The sequence below is a fragment of the Rhinopithecus bieti genome, unplaced genomic scaffold (assembly GCF_001698545.2).
Source record: "Rhinopithecus bieti isolate Rb0 unplaced genomic scaffold, ASM169854v2 scaffold_39883, whole genome shotgun sequence".
Taxonomy (NCBI): Eukaryota; Metazoa; Chordata; class Mammalia; order Primates; family Cercopithecidae; genus Rhinopithecus; species Rhinopithecus bieti.
Window position 1 is genome coordinate 344,849 of NW_016816948.1, and position 17,360 is coordinate 362,208.

Below are 17,360 nucleotides of genomic sequence, written 5' to 3' on the forward strand. Positions count from 1 at the left end.
TTTTTTTTTTGAGACAGGGTCTTCCTCTGTCGCCCAGGCTGGAGTGCAGTGGCACCATCTCGGCTCACTGCAAGCTCCACCTCCCAAGTTCATGCCATTCTCCTGCCTCAGCCTCCTGAGTAGCTGGGACTACAGGTGCCCACCACCACGCCCAGCTAATTTTTTGTATTTGTAGTAGAAACGGGGTTTCACCGTGTTAGCTAGGATGGTCTCAATCTCCTGACCTCGTGATCCACCTGCCTCAGCCTCCCAAAGTGCTGGGATTACAGGCGTGAGCCACTGTGCCCAGCCTCTAAATGGAACTTTTAAAATTCAAACCACTATAAACCTATGAATCAAAAAAATTATATTCCTTGTGTTACTTCAAAGGTATTATCATGCTTACCAGACTCAGTAAAGGTTTCCATACATAACAGTTGAAAACACATAACGACTGCTTTCTAATGCACCTTAATCTTCCCCACCAACTTCCTCAGTTACACACACTTTCATCTCTAACTCACATCCATAGCCAAAACATAGTTCCTATTCCCTGAAATATGCTTCTCTTCACAAATGGGACTAGGGTGATACAAGAGAAATACCTGGGGTGCAAAATTTAAGTAGATACTCTCAGGATCATGCAAGTGCCACCCTGCAGTTGCATGACCCTAAAAGTGATTATGCCTCATATTTTGTGTCCTAGGCAACTCTCTTGCCTTACCCTGGTCCTGGCTCTACTTCTCTTTCCCATCTCTACTCTCCCCACTTCTCTAATAAATATCCCCTTAATTTTTCAAAATCCAATTCTGATAAACTAAGTATCTATTTTAAACAATGAATTTAAGTGTAATTTTACAACCACTCAAAATTATGTTTTCACGACCGGGTACAGTGGCTCATGCCAGCACTTTGGGAGGTCAAGGCCGGTGGATCACCTGAGGTTGGGAGTTCAAGACCAACCCGACCAACACGGAGAAACCCCCATGTCTACTAAAAATACAAAATTAGCCAGGCGTGCTGGCACATGAATCCCAGCTATTTGGGAGGCTGAGGCAGGAGAATCACTTGAACCTGGGAGGTGGAGGTTGCAATGAGCCAAGATGGCACCACCGCACTCCAGCCTGGACAACAAGAATGAAACTTTGTCTCAAAAATAAATAAATAAATAATAAAATAAAATTTAAAAATAGAATTATTTTCAAAGAAAATTTCTTGTTCATGATATGTGGTAGATGAAAAACAGATGAAGTAGTTATACCTATATACAATAAGATTCTATTTTTAAAAATGACTGTGAGTTGCATGTGCATGTCAGTAATAGACCCACGTTGTTTTTTTACTCTGAAGCATCTATCTCCCCTTCTGTTGGTAGCAGCATCTTAATTTTCTTTTCCCAAACTTTCCTTCTCTTATCATCAATCCACGTGGTTTGGGTGGCATCGATCACCAGCACTCATTAGTTTCTGGGGTAGGAATATAACCCAGGTCTGGGAAATCAGCATTTCCTTCTCGCAAGCAGTTGTTACCCAAATTGGACAGATAATACTGAATCCCAACATTTCTGCAGAAGCTAATCAGGAAGGAAAGTTATCTTTCAGCCAAGGTTGCTAAACTGAAAGATGATGATAAGCACCTACTAGACAATCAAGCAACCCAATCAAAGAACCAAGAGAAGAGAAATGGAGAAATGTCTGAAAATATTTTCTCCCTAAATCTGAGTTCAGATGTAAACAGATACAGCTGCTGGAATTCAGAATTACTGCTGGGAAACAATTCACTCTGCATTTCTCATTCTCCTGCACAGAATCTTCTGACCAAAATGTACTACAAATGGGTATTTGCATAACAGACAGTCTTGGAAGCTAGAGATAGCATCTCCCTAAAGATAGAAAACTCCAAAGAGCTTTGGAGAAATTAAGCCCTCTCCTTCCCCTCCCTGGAAACATTTACTTATATTCTAGGGTAAGAAACCTAAAGATACCTTCTCCCTCTCCTCTGGAAGAGATGTGCTTAATGAGTAATCTTTCTCGCTCTGCAAGGGAGGATAGCAGATGTGCCAACACCCTACACAAGCTTGGAGTCTCCTCATTGCAAGGCTCCTCTCCTGTGATGTAAATCTGCTGCATGTGTAGGTAAACATCTAGCCCTCATCACATTGCTTTGTCACAGAGATGGGGCAGGGAGAATCAGCACGAAGATATTTCTCTGGCCACTGCTTTTGCTGTAATAAACCCCCCGAGTCTCTGACCCAGGGCTCTTCTATTAATGTATGTATATAAAAGTATGGCAAGGTAACTTGCTTGTTTGCAAACAGGGTATTCTCAGTCCCTTCAGAGTTTCAGAGTTAATGGTTACATGAGGCAACATATTTTTTTTTCTTATTTATTAATTCATTCAACAAATATTTGCTGAAAGCCTACTATGCTATCTGTGTGCCATGAGTTTTCCTATATAACAGGTAAAAATTCTTGCCCTCATGGAAGCTGCATTCTAGAGAGAGGAAACAAACAAAATACAAAATAAGTAAATAAAATACACAGTGTTAGGTAGTAATAAGCACTATTTTTTAAAGCAGAAAAAGGTAAGTATGAAGTAGTAGATTTCAAATATATGTTGAGTGATTAAAGACTTTACAGATAAGTAACATTTACCAAAGACCTGAAGCAGATAAGGAAGTTAGTCATATGGTTAGCTGAAGGAACCGCTATCTGGAAGAAGAGCATTCTAAGCAGACAGAACAGAACAGAAAGTATAAAATATCTATCTAAGGAAAAACAAGGAGGCTTGTGTGCAGTGAATGGTGGAGAAAATAGTAAAAAGATCCCGCATGAGGGAGGGAGAACAGAACCACAAAACCATGGCCCATTTTAAACTATAGTTCAGAGAAGAACTAGTTCGGAGAAAGATCCTGCATGAAGGAAGGAAAGCAGGACCATGAAACTATAGCTCATTTTAAGGACTTGAGCTTTTATGTGGGAAACCCCTGAAAGATTCTGAGCAAGGAAGAGACATGATCTCTTATGTCTAAAAAGGGTAACACAGGCTATTTTTTAGAGCAACAGTAGTAGCAGGGAGACTTTTTAGGAATCACGTAGAAGGAGAAAGAGGATGTTGCTGAACCAGGATGACAGAAGTAGGGACGGTGAGAGCCAGTCAGATATAAGTATTTCTTTGAAGAAAACAGAGTATGCTGAAAGTCTGAGTTGAGGAATGAAAGAAAAAGAATCAAGGATAACTTTGCTGACACTCGGGTCAGGGCAAAAACAAAGATGGAACTGCCATTTATAAAGACGGGAAGGACTAAATTTTTAAATAAGTGTCTGTCACTAGCATCCAAAAGAAGCCTAACAAATACAAAAATTTATACCACAAGGCAGGCAGATTGCCTGAGGTAAGGAGTCGAGACCAGACTGACCAACATGGTAAAACCCTGTCTCCATTAAAAATAAAAAATAAAAAATTAGCCAGGTGTGGAGGCACACACCTGTAGTCCCAGTTACTCAGGAAGCTGAGGCAGGAGAATCACTTGAACCCGGGAGGCCAAGGTTGCAGTGAGCTGAGATCATGCCACTGCACTCCAGCCTGGGTGGCAAAGTGAGACTCTGTCTTAAAAAAGAGAAAAGAAATGAAATGATTATACTAGAAATAAGGTAACACAAGTTACACTTCTAAAATGTGAGACTGAGTCAATAATAGAAAATGAAGCAAACTTGGTAACCCTCTACTGTAGGGTAAGAAGTGAGCAATCCTTAATAAGCAAAATAGCTGGTAAATTGCTGTCCTCATAAATTAGACAAGTACACCTTGTTTTACTGCACTTCGACTTTCTGCACTTTATAAATATTCCCTTTTTTACAAATTTAAGTTCTATTATAATCCTGCGCTGAGCAACTCTATTGGCACCGTTTTTCCAAAGCATATACATTTCATGTCTCTGTGTTACATTTGGTGATACTTACAATATTTCAAACTTTTTCATTATTATTATATATTTTATAGTCATCTGTGATCAGTGATCTTTGACGCTACTATCTTAACTGTTTTGGGGCACCAAGAACCACACTCATATATGACGGTGAACTTAACTGATAAGTGTTATGTGTGTTTTGACTGCTGTATTAACCAGCCATTCTCTACTCCCTCTCCTTCTTCTTGGACTTCCCTGTTCCATGAGACACAACAATTTGATATTAGGCCAATTAATAACCCTTCAAAGGCCTGTAAGTGTTCAAATAAAAGGAATAGTTGCACATCCCTCATTTTAAATTAAAAGCTAAATTAAGCTTAGTGAGGAAGGCATGTTGAAAGCCAAAATAAGCTGAACCTCTTGAACCAAACACCCAAATTGTAAAAGCAAAGGAAAAGTTATTGAAGAAAATGAAAAGTGCTCCTCCAGTGAACACACAAACGACAAGAAAGCAAAACAGCCTTATTGCTGATATAAAGAAAGTTTTAGCAGTCTAGATAGATTAAACCAGTCACAACATTCCCTTAAGCCAAGGCCTAACCCAGAACAAGGCCTTAACTCTCTTCAATTCAATGAAGCCTGGGTGAGGTGAGGAAGCTTCAGAAGACAACTCTGAAACTAGCAGAGTTTGATTCATGAGGCTGAAGGAAAGAGGCTACCTCAACATAAAAGTGCAAGGTGAAGCAGCAAGTGCTGATGGAGAAGTTGCAGTAAGTTATCCAAAACTCTAGCCACGATCACTGATGAAGCTGGCTACACTAAACAACAGATTTTCAGTGTATATGAAACAGCCTTACATAGGAAGAAAATGTCATCTAGGACTTTCATAGCTACAGAAAAAAAGTTAATGCGTGACTTCAAAGCTTCAAAGGACAGACTGACTCTTGTTATGGGCTAATGCAGCTGGTGACTTTAAGCTGAACCCAATGCTCAGTGACCATTCTAAGTATGCACAGTCCATAAGAATGATACTAAATCTACTCTGCCCATGCTCTAGGAATGAAAACACAAAGCCTGTATAATAGCACATCTGTTTACAGCACGGCTTACTGAATATTTTAAGCCCATTGTTCAGACCTACTGCTCAGAAGAAAAAATAAATAAAAGATTGCTTTCAAAATAGTATTGATCATCAACAATGCACCTGGTCACCTAAAAACTGATGGAGATGTACAAGAGTAATGTTTTTGTGACTGCTAATGCAACATCCATTATGCCATATTGGCTAAGCAAAAATCTTATTCCACTGCCAGGTCAAAAAATCCTTATCATATCTATCCAGTGAAATATACCTGTATTATGGACAAGTTATCTCTGTGGGCTTTTTCCCCTTTTTCTCTCTTCCAGTTGCTATAGTTTGAATGTGTGCTCTCCATAATTCATGTATTGAAAACTTCCCCAGTGTTATAGTATTGGAAGGTGTGGCCTTTGGAAGGTGTTTAGGTCTCAAACCTAAACCTAAACCATGATGGTGGAGTCCTAATGAATGGATTAATGCTGGTACAAAAAGAGCTTGCAGGAATGTGTTTTCTTCTCTTCTCTTCTGCCATGTGAGGACACACAGTTCATCCCTCTCTTGCCCTTCAGCTTTCTGCCATGTGAGAACACAGCAAGAAGGCCCTCATGAGATGTCTACACCTTGACTCTGACATTTCCAGCCTCCAGAACTGTGAGAGAATAAATTTCTATTATTTTTAAATTACCCAGTCTGTGGTATTCTGTTATAGAAGCACAAAATGGACTAAGACAGAAATTGGTACCAGAGAAGTGGCATGTTGCTATAACAAATACCAAAAAATGTGGAAGCAGCTCTGGAATTTGGTAATGGGTAGAAGCTAGAACAGTTCTGAAGATGAATGCTAGAAAAAGACTGTGTTGCCATGAACAGAATATTGGCAGAAATATGAACAGTAAAGGCCATTCTGATGAGGTCTCAGACAGAAATGAGAACAAAGTATTGGAAACTGGGGGAAAGGTCATCCTTGTTAAAAAGTGGTTAAGCACTTGCCTGAATTATGTCCATGTTCAGGACTTTACAGCAGGCAGAACTTAAGAGTGATGAAGTAGGATATCAATTAACGGTTTTTGCTGTCCACATGCTATTTTCCTTCTATCACTGAATACTGGCCTTATTACAATTAATTATACTGGTCAACTGCAAGTTGCTAGACCCTGAGACAGTCTGTTCAAACAGAACTAAAGAAATTATCCAGAGATCCTAGCCTTAAAGCTAGATGCAGTACTTAAATCTTTTAGTTGTCTTCTTTTATTAAGGGACAGGTGGCAAATGCATCGAAAGTTATAAGCAAAAAATTTACATGACAGGTGAGGGCATTTTTTTCAAGGGCATGTATACAAGGGAGGACATGTACGCACACTAGAGGACTATAGTAAATGTGTTTTGCTCACCCAGCATCTACTCCATCTTTCCAGGGTCACAGTATCTTCTCTTTTCTCCAGTGAGTCTAACCATTGTGATTCTCAGGCCAAAGGGTTTAGACATAGCTGACCACACTTTCTGTTTCTACTTCCAGTAGTTAGCATCTAATCCAGATACAGCCTATCATCATACATCATCTCTGTGACCACGGGATCAGGGATGGGGAAATGATTGGAATCATTCAACGAGACACAATCCTAGAACTTTTGCTAGAACTAAGGATAACTGAAGTCTTTATGTTTGGCTTCCTGAATCCAAGTGAAAGAAATGTCACAGAGCTCCACATGGAGAAGGCCTACATGAGAGTATATATGTACCTAAAGAGAATATACTTCCAGTTTCAGTGCCTTAAGTATGAGTGGAGTTTCGGTCTCATGCAACTGAAGAATAGTGAAAATTCTAGTATTGTCATCCTTAGTTTGAACTTGAAAAATTCCAAAGTTATAATTAAATTATTTGTCTAAATTCACACAGCTATTACTAGGAGCACAGATTCAACACTAGGTAGGTTTACTCTTTTCACCACACCATACTGCCTCTCAAGAAAACAGTCCAAAACCTCTCTATGCTTTATAATTATCTGTAGCTGTAAGATAAATCCTCACATGGGATGAGTATTCTAGTAACATCTGTAGAAAGATCGAAAATGGAAGAATCACATGCCTTCCTGCTTTCTGTCCCATTCCTGCAACAGTTTGCCTCTTGTCTAGCACAGAACATTTCTACATTATTTTTTATAATGTAGATTGAAGGGCATGCCTATCTGTTCACCATCTTCATCCTCTTTCAAAATCCATGATATTATTGTATGTAATAGCAAGCTAAGACATTCAGATTTTAGAATGCCAGTTCCAGACACAGGGTAAACCAGGCTCCAAAATACAGAAAGAAATCAGACACTTAAAACAGGCAACCACCAAAGTCTAGCTACTATATTGTTATGATTAATTGTGAAATAGTCACAAAAGCAAACCCCTATTATCCCAGAAGTTAGGACACTGTTGTTTATGTTAACATTTTAAGATATTTGTCAGAACTGTATTAACTTCTAGAAAGTAGTAGCTGTTAATAAACAAATTCCTTTCAAATATTATTGTTGAGGGTAGGACAGAAGGGATGGAGGACAGGATTTGTGAACGTAAGATTCCTGACATTTTCAAGAAGTCTGTCTAAAGACCATGAGAATTTTTGACAGAGCTGGAACACTCAATGAAAATGTTTCACAAATTAACTTTTTTTTACCTCTAAGGCATGGTGGATTGATTCGCATCAAGATCAAAGACTCACTAAATTCAACATTCCATTGTTAAACTTATTCAAAAATGTCTGTTTTCTAGCTAAGATCCACCACCTTCTCAGGCCTCTTTATTCTCTCTCCACTTCTAGCAGCTGGCTTTCTTTATCAGGAAATTATTTTACAAAGAAACATTTTATAACTTCACATAATTTATAGTATAGGACAATCTCAAACAGAACAAGGCCAAAGCAAAATATAGACACAAGACAGCCAGGAGCATGAATATGTTAGGGTCTTGCTTCTAATAAGAGGAAGTAATCTCAGCAAAACTGCAAATATTTCAACATAGACCTTTAGAGTCGCTCCCAAATAGCGGAAACTTCTATTAAATCCAGGACCATTAATAGTTTACTATATTTAGACTTTTACCATTCACATTTATTTCAGGTTTAAAGTATGAAACACCCAAGTTCAAATCTCAGTATCATTTTATAACTGGGTCTCCTTGAATAAATGATATGACCTAAAATTGGTTACAGATCACAAAAAGAACATGCAAGCCATCAAATTCATAAATTCAAAAGAAATGTACAAAAGTGCATCGCACTTTTTAGCAGGCACTAAAGAAATGTTGGTGCCACCACCATTATATCTGAAGCCATATAATTTACTAAAAGACTTAAGACTTATATTGACAGAAACTATCTCTACCTGAGAGGTTAAAATGTTGAGGAGGGGAGAAAAAAGAACTATACAAAAACAAAACAAAAAACGTGTGTGTGTGTAGGAGAAATAAATTGGCTTCTTCCTTTTAAAAAAGTTTCTATTGTATATAAATCTACCTAAAGATTCTTATACATCATCCCCAACATAAATGCTTATAATTGAAATACTGATCTATCATTAACTAGATAATTATACAGTATCATATTAATTAGTTATATTGACCTATAATTACCTATTGCCATTTTTTTATCATTAATAATTATCTGAAACAACATTGTTTAGTTCCCCTTAATTACGCCACTATAGCAAATTTATTAAATATATAAAAAGTAAACAGGCATCACAAAGTAATGGTACTTAGCCAAATATATACATTTGGAGTAGATTCAGAATGGATGGCAAATGTGATAGTGACTGGATTTTCCATATTAGAAAGTCCATCACACACTTCTATATTGAAACAAAGAAAAAAGGTGATACCTGAAAATGTTGCCTTTGCTCCTAGTAAATCAAAGTTTGTAAAATCTTAGTGGAAATTTAAATAATGGTTAACCTATATAAGAAAGTACATAGAAAGCATGTAATTCTAAAAAAAATTCAAGAGAAAGTCAAGACACTGTATATTTTCTTTTTTTTAATTTATTATTATTATTTTTTTTTTTTTGAGATGGAGTTTCTCGCTCTTGTTGCCCAGGATGGAGTGCAATGGCACGGTCTAATCTCACTGCAACCTCCACCTCCCAGGTTCAAGCAATTCTCCCACCTCAGCCTCCCAAGTAGCTAGGATTACAGGTGCGCGCCACCACACCCAGCTAATATTTGTATTTTTTTAGTACAGACAGGGTTGCACCGCGTTGGCCAGGCTGGTCTCAAACTCCTGACCTCAGATGATCCCCCCACCTCGGCCTCCCAAAGTGCTGGGATTACAGGCGTGAGCCACAGTGCCCAGCTGATACCATGTATTTTCATAAAACAAGATGTGGTATAGCTGCTAGGGTGGCTACTGACACATTTGTTATCAAAACTGAACACTGCAATCAGCCATTGTGGCTCATGCCTGTAATCCCAGCACTTTGGGAGGCCGAGGCGGGTGGATTACCTGAGGTCAGGAGTTCGTGACAAGCCTGACTAACATGGTGAAACCCCATCTCTACTAAATACAAAAAAATGAGCCAGGCATGGTGGCGCATGCCTGTAATCCTAGTCACTCAGGAGGCTGAGGCAGGAGAATCGCTTGAACCCAGGAGGTGGAGGTTGCAGTGAGCTGAGATTGCGCCATTGCACTCCAGCCTGGGCAACAAGAGTGAAACTCTGTCTCAAAAAACAACAACAACAACAAAAAACCCTGAACACTGCCAGAAGAGTCAAATGCACTTTTCTTTGTATAATGTGAAATTAACAAGAGAGCCCCATCAATCCACAGAAGCTTGGGAAATTCTCCCAAGCTGAAGACATCCAGATAGTAGAAAGGACACATGCTACAGAAGTGTTCAACTCCACGGAGAAAACATCCAAGAAACAGCAGCATACAGAAAAGCCTTAGAGCGACCAAGGACTAAACCTTGTGACAATGCAGGAAGCTTTGTGATTAAGCCAGAAATGCTCTTCTATTCCGCAAACTATAGGACACAAGGGGCAAGAATAAGAACCTTGCCTGTAAACAAATAATGTAATGCAAAGTTGTCTGGTCCTCATTTTAGAAGTAAAACAATTAATAGCTTTAAAGACTCAAGTCCTACTTACAGGATTGTACGAGTCTGAAGGGATCACTTAAACTTTTCCACTAAATCTGACTACATTTTATGGAGGTGGCTGTATCCTAGATTCACAAAGGTTTCAAGAAATACCACTTGCAAATATCAAAGGTCTACTGAACATAGTTTTTCTAAGTCTTCACTTAGAACTGTATATTATATGTGGTACTTCCACATAGGATGACTTATTTAAAAGTAAGCTCTATTCATAGTAATGCAAAGATACTTTTCTGACTGAGCCAATGCAAAGAGCATTTTATATTCTAAGTGCCTAGAAAATAAAATTCTAGTACTGTTTCCACTTTTCCTAAAACCTTAAGTCCCAATATAGAAATAGCCTTTTTGCAAGTAAAATGATTTACACTAGAAAACTAATTTCCTGTTTTTTACAATTAGTGTTATTTCAGTCACAATAAAGACTGAGGTACTGTTACCCAAATATTTTACAATATTCATTAAGTTATTCTAACTTTTAAATGTAGAACTCTTACTAATTACATAAAATTAGTGTAACAATATTTTCATCTGTAGCATTATAAGAATGACAAGAAAAACTAGTGGGGCATTCACTTCAGGAAAATGTGGAAATAACTTGGGTCCCAACTATAGAATTGTAAGGTATGTCTTCAGTATTTGTTACTACCAATACTTAGACACTTTTTTTTTTTTTTTTTTTTTTTTGAGACAGGGAATCACTGTGCTGCCCAGGCCAAAGCACAGTGCTGCAATCATAGCTCAATGCAGTCTTGAACTCCTGGACTCGAGGAATCCTCCTGCCTTAGCCTCCTTAGTAGTAGTATAAGCACATGCCATCATATCTGGCTAGTTTTTTTATTTTTTTTTTAGAGTGGCGTCTCGTTATATTACCTAGGCTGTTCTCAAACTTCTAGGCTCAAGTGATCCTCTCGTTTCAGCCTCCCAAAGTACTGTGATTACAGGCATGAGCCACTGCACCCAGCCCACATTTTTTAATGACTCACTTTCTCCAATAAATCAGGGTAGATTCAAGTTTATACCCATAATGATGTCACTCTCAATCATCTGCATTCTAATATGCTTTCTTGAATAGGAGAGAGACTGAATTAGAGCTTGCATGCTAGAAAACTGCACAGTGGAATATGTCACACATGTAAATATCTTGTACCTGGATGGGAAAAAATATGAGAAACACTGACTTGAATCACAAAAATCTGTTTTACTGCTGGATGAGACCATATGGACTCTAGTTCAACTCCTAACTCAGTTCAGTGCTTGCTTCTCTACACAGAATAACTATAGGCTGGTCTACCCATTTAAACTGTATGTTCTTTAAGAATCGGAACCCTGTATTTAGAGAACACACAATCTAAAATAGGGATATCTGTAAAATACTGCTCCTTAAAAAATAATCATATGTTTCAGTAGGAGGTGGAAAAGACAAAACTAATATACAAATAAGGGTATTATTAAATTTAAAAATAAAGTTTAAATTTTAAACAGATTGAGAAAATGTGCTTGCAGGCGCACTACTTAAGAGATTTAAGACAGTAACGTGTAGCTAATACCTGTGGTTTAAATGAAAGGAATTTAGGGCAACCATTCAAAACACATGATCATCTAGGGAAAAGAAAATAAATCAGGAATCCAGACAAACTGGAGATATTTTGGGGTTAAAATCATTTAAAGTAAATTTATAATTATCTCTACTGAGATACAATAATATAAGATTTATAAAAAGAACAGCTAATCTGAGATATTTCTAATTGTTTTATTTGTATAAATGCCAATGTCATTCAACTTAAGTAAATTTAATGTACATTATATTTTAATTTCTTATGTCTGAAACAAGGACTTTGTGGATGGTATAATAAACACATTAATACGAGAAGAGATAAAATCAATGTTATCATGTAAAGAACTGAATACAGAAGTTGAATACTTCCTAAAGTCAGTTGAATACTTCCTAAATCTTACCTACGTTGTCTCATTTCTTCTATGTAACAAGCTAGTGCAGCAATTTTACTATCCCTATTGAATAGATGAGAAAATTATAACTTAAAGAGATAAAATAACTTGTCCAAGATCCCACAGAAGAGATTATCTGACTCTAAAATAAATGGCTCTTCTTTTCCCAGATTATCTGACTCTAAAATAAATGGCTCTTCTTTTCACCACACTTTGCAACCCAGCAAGGAACACCTACATAAAATGTCCAGTCTTTTAATACCTACTAAAAAAAGTGACAATATCAAGTTTATAATGAATGGTGGTGATGAATAGACTAAAATTAGTAATTGTCTGATATGAATATTTTAAAATAATTACAAATCATGCATGACATTAAATTTTTTAAAACTGAATTATGTAATATCCTCCAAAATGGAGAAATCTGAAATATTTATTGAAAAGAATCAAGAAAACTTCGTTTTACCTAGATATTTTGAATTCCAAAGAAAAAATATGGCCCCATATTTTGTCAGCCATACAGCAGTTTTATATGGTAAACTAAAATATTTATACTTACAGAATAAGAAAAAGTAACTGCTTGGGTCTAATTCCTTTGTTCTGACTCTAATCTGTCCTCTATTTATTCTTTTCCATTTTTTTCCCCCAGATCTAGGAGCCCTCTACTAATTTAAGGTAACAGCCTCAAGTTCAAGAACTCTTACAAATTTTGATGTGAATGCAGATACACTGAAATGAAAACCATAAAGTCTCAATAATTGGTAGAGTGTTACAGAAGAAATCCAAGTTTCTGTTAGTTTCCAAATCATTAACTATGGTAGAATGATGGGTGACTTCATTTTCTTCTCCATACTTTTCTGAATCGATTGTAAGGCATTTAACATTTATAATCAAATAAAAATAGGAAAGAAAAGGAGTAAAAAAAGGAAGGAGGTAGGGAGGGAAGGGAAAACTGGAGCCTTGATTTTAAAAAATCCAATTGTTTCTGAATTTACTGAATCTACAACTAAAGTTCTAAAACTGTGACCTAATTGTTTTTTTTAGTCTATCAATAGCATGATAGGTTAACCATACATAAGCATAACAAAGACAAATGAAATCTGGAAAAACAGTATAAAGCAATCCAGAGATCTATAAATTCTGAGACATAGCCCTTAATATTTAAGAAATTACTATATGAATGAATGAAGTATGAAAACAGATTTAGGGTATGCAAAACTAAAAGCAAGATTCAAATACTTAAAGAGGTGTGCAGGAATTTCCCAGGTATAGAAAAATCACAGATATACAAATGTGTGAATTTATACCCATTTCCACTTACTCCTTTACTATAAATTGAGGTTTTGTATCAAAATATTCCTCAGAACCATGAGACAACACCCAAGATAGTTGAGTCCTATTGAAATACTGACTTAAATCTAATTACTTCAGTCTCCATGAAGCAGTTCTACTAAAACAAATTCACATTTGTAAGCTTTTCTATTACAAAATACATTCTTATTCCAAATGAACAGACATAAGATTGACCCAATTTATCAAGTTTGTTACCAAATTTTACATAACTGATAGTCCCTTAGACTTCCCTCCAAAAGATGTTTATAAATCAAGTACAAAACTATAATCTGTTTACACAGGAGTCCAATTTTGAAGCAAAACTTTTATTTGTGTAACAAGTTCATCAGATTTCCTTTTGTCTGATTACCAAAATGCAGTTTACTCATTTGGGCCTTAATTACAAAGATGATGACTTCCTACCTCACTCACAAGATTGCTTTGAATAGTCTCATGTAATTAAGTTAGTATAGTTTTAGTAAGTACAATTCCCACTTACAAACAAAAATAAGCACCTTATAATTTGGTGGTGTGTATATACACATATACTATATACTACATACACATGTATATACATATGCTGGGCTTTTTGTGGTTTTTTGTTCGTTTGTTTTTTTGTCTTTTTGAGACGGAGTTTCGTTCTTGTTGCCTTGTTTGGCCTAGGCTGGGAGTGGCAGTGGTTGAGAATCCTCCAACTCATGGCAAACTCCACCTCCCAGTTTCAAGCGATTCTCCTGCCTCAGCCTCCCGATTAGCTGGGATTACAGCCATGAGCCACCACGCCTGGCTAATTTTGTATTTCTATTAGAGACCGGGTTTCTCCATTTTGGTCAGACTGGTCTCCAATTCCCGACCTCAAGTGATCTGCCCACCTTGGCCTCCCAAAGTGCTGGGATTACAGGCGTGAGCCACTGTGCCCGGCCACATATGCTGCTTTTTAAGCTTGATCATTTCAGTTCCTCTATTCCTTAATGTTTACTGTATAACAGTAGCCTTGAAATCGCTATTGCTAAATACATAGGTGGTGGGTTCAACTCGACTCTTCTGCATTGTTTGAAATTTTTCATAGTAAAATAGGTGAGAAAAAACTGGTAAATTTGAAATGTTCACAGTCCAGAGTTACAGTAACATCTAGATTGAAGATGAAATGTAAGTGATTTGTCTACCAAAGCCTGAATTCTTTCTTCTGAACTAATGACATCAACCTTTGAAGTAGTGCAGAAGCTGCATCAACTTGACACTATATAGTTTTAGATGATGTATATTTAATGCTATCAACAATCAATGCAGAAGAGAAACAGATCTTCACCAAAGGTCTTTCAAAGATGAAAACAGAAGTATGCCTATGTACTCTCTTAATATATTACCAGCATCTTTGGAAGCATAATTCTCTTGGCTCAAAAGTACCGGCAGAAAAGCTTTCCTGGACTACAAAAAGATACACTCTGCCTTCCTGACTGACAAACCTGCAGCTATTCACAAATGTCTTCTTAAAGGCAACATAGGTATATATACCAGGACTACAAATACTGCACTACAGATTTTGCAATAGTTTTTTTTAATCCTATTCTCATTCCACATATGAATTGAAAAGTATTTTCTAATCTTTAATCATTAAAATAGTTTTGATCTATTCTTAATTATTTTTCCATTACACTTCTATATATGGTGACTTAATCTGAGAAATTTATTATCTTCAAATATCTGGATAAAAGGAAAATGGCAGTACACCTTTACAGCAGTTTATGTCAAAGTGATAGTGAGACCACCATTAATATACGCAACTTCTGAATTAAAAAGGTTAAAAAGTTTCTTTTTTTTTAACCATAAGGCGAAGGAAAAATGTAAGGCTAACAGCCTTAACAAATTATTAGATTTTGGATTGCACTACAGTGGATGGCAAAATCACAAACGTACAAAGTGCCCACCTCACAGTCAAGTCCTCAATTTATGCAAGAAGTACCCTGCCCCTACCAACACAACCCAATGAGCGTATTCAGAAAGTCGATGTTAAGGGAAACTGTAAGGCAGAAAGATGACCCCTGAAGGTGCCTCCAAACATCTCCCCAATTCTAATCGGCAAAGAGACCACAGAGCAGAAATTACCAACGACAACACTAGCTTCACATTTAAGATCTCTTAAGTAGACTCTTGGAGGACGCCTCTGGCCAAGACGGGAGGAGAAAGATGAGGTAGGGGATAAAAGCGAGAGAAAGTGACAGGCGGAGAGCTGGGGAGGACCCAGCGGGTCAAGGGAGACTGCGGGGCTCCAGAGGCAGGAAGGGATTGGGGGAACACCAGGGGTTGAGGGTGCCACCCCAGCGGGAGGGCGGCGCCCAGGAGATGAGTGCCGCCGAGAAAAGGGGTGCGGGTACAGGCAAGATTGGGCGGTGCCCACAGTCCCTCCCAACCCCGCCTCACGCCTAGCAGCCCCCAGACTCCGCGACGGGGCGGAGCCACTGCGCCCGCCACAGCCCGTTCGCGCGGGCACCCGCCCCCTCAGCCTTCGGGTCCCGGGATGGTGGTGGGAGGGGCAGGCCTCGTGGGGCTGGGTGTGTAGCCCGGCCCAAGCCCCAACGAGGAATGCTGCGCTGCAGGCGGGAGGATGGGCGGATGACCCTGCAGCCAGGGACGGGGGTTGGCGGGGGCGCTGGCTGAGGGCGGAGGAAGAGCCTCGGCACAGCCCCCAACGCCCGGGCCGAATCCCGGGCGCCCCTCTGCTGGCAGGGATTGTTGCCCCCGCTCTAGGCTTGCCTTCCCTCCTCTTACCCCCTTCCCCCGCGTTGCCCCGGGCAACAGCGCCTACCGCCGGCGGCGCGAAACGCACCTACCTAGAACCTGACAAGCCGGAGCCCCTCAGACTCCGGAGCCAGTCACCACCCCGCGTCACGGGGGCTGCCACAGCCAATAGGAGCCACTGTCACGAACCTCTGCAACCAATCCCGCTGCACTCCGGTCTCAGGGCACCCTCGAGGCCTCAGCCAATGGGCAAGAGCGGAAGGCGGGCGCAGCCGCCCGGCCCTCAGTCCCCTCCTCCACTACCTCCCAGGAGGCGGGGAGCGGCCGATTGGCCCGGGCCCCGAAGGGGCAGGACTTGGGCCCTAGGCTGGGTGGGCGCACGCTTAACCCGGGCTGCGGGCCCTGGGAGTGGAGGCGCGGAGCTGTAGCCGCAGCCTTCTGGGCTCGCTCACCAGCCCGGGTGGAGTCCCGAAGTGTGCGCGTTTGTGCCGCTCTCCCCGCCTCGGTAACCTGCTCCTCCCTAGCCGGTGTCCTGGGCTGCCGGGGTGAGATGGGGCCGGAGGCGGACGACGGCGTCACAGGAAACTTTGGGAGGCTCGCCTTACCGTGGCCGGGAAGTGGCCGGATCGGGGATGATAAGCTGAGGCCGCCTGGAAGGGACTACTCGGCGGGTCGGCAGCGGGAAAGGAATTCGGAGAGTGGGGGCGGAGGCGTGATTAAAATGTTAAGTGTGCCCGCAGGGCGCTGGACGGTCCGCGGAGCTGAAATCTCCAGGAAGGGAAGCCGCTTTAGGGCCGCGAGGCCCCCACCCCTAAAATAGGCACTTTTCAGCCTCAGAATTGGTCACTTTTTCCTGCACGTTCCCACATTTTATTTGCATCTGTTATTAACGTGGATTGCTTTAGGATGGTTTTCAGCAACTCCAGTTTACTCTGAGTCCCTTAAGGGCAGGAACGGTCTTTCAATCCTGTACTCCCAGTGCCTGAGCCTGCCTAAAAATGTTAGAAACTCAATGCTGGAATTGTAATGGATGTTTAAAAGCATACAGCAGGTCCTGGGAGTAGCCCCCTATAATCAATTCTTACCTCTTCGGGAGTCTAGAATGCGTGGAGAACCCAAACGGGTCTGCTCTTCAGTGATGGCCGTTTCTGAAGCGTCCTTCACCAAAAGAATTTGGTGAAAAATGAGTAATGTGAACTACAAGATTATTACTAGGTGATCAGTAACAGTAGGATAGGT

At 39.7% G+C, this 17,360-nt stretch overlaps 1 long non-coding RNA gene across 1 annotated transcript in view; it reads right to left on the reverse strand.

Moving 5' to 3' along the window:
- LOC108517604 (uncharacterized) overlaps positions 1-16,330 on the reverse strand; it is a 60,233-nt gene extending 43,903 nt beyond the window's left edge. The window contains exon 1 of the long non-coding RNA XR_001882157.1: positions 16,214-16,330. This is a non-coding gene — a long non-coding RNA (uncharacterized LOC108517604). The remainder of the gene's footprint in view (positions 1-16,213) is intronic.
- Positions 16,331-17,360: the final 1,030 nt, after the last annotated feature.